Raw genomic sequence first — 381 nt, 5'->3', positions numbered from 1 at the left:
CGAGAGCCACCCGACTCGACTTCCACGGCGGCCCGGAGGCCGGGCCCGTCCCCGTCCGTGCCCGGGGACGGGGCACCTTCGTCGGTCAAACGCGTTGGGTCTTGGACCCTGGAAGTGCACGAGCCACCCAACTCGACTTCCATAGCGGTCGGCGGCCCCGTACCGCCCCAGACAGAGCACCTTCGTCGGTCACGAAGAGAGGGTCTTGGACCCTGGAAGTACACGAGCAACCCAACTCGACTTCCATAGCGGTCGGCGGCCCCGTACCGCCCCAGACAGAGCACCTTCGTCGGTCACGAAGAGAGGGTCTTGGACCCTGGAAGTTCACGAGCAACCCAACTCGACTTCCATAGCGGTCGGCGGCCCTGTCCCGCCCCAGAC

The sequence above is a fragment of the Paramisgurnus dabryanus genome, unplaced genomic scaffold (assembly GCF_030506205.2).
Source record: "Paramisgurnus dabryanus unplaced genomic scaffold, PD_genome_1.1 h2tg000223l_1_83714__unordered_in_group0, whole genome shotgun sequence".
Lineage (NCBI taxonomy): Eukaryota > Metazoa > Chordata > Actinopteri > Cypriniformes > Cobitidae > Paramisgurnus > Paramisgurnus dabryanus.
This window is presented reverse-complemented; position numbering follows the sequence as displayed.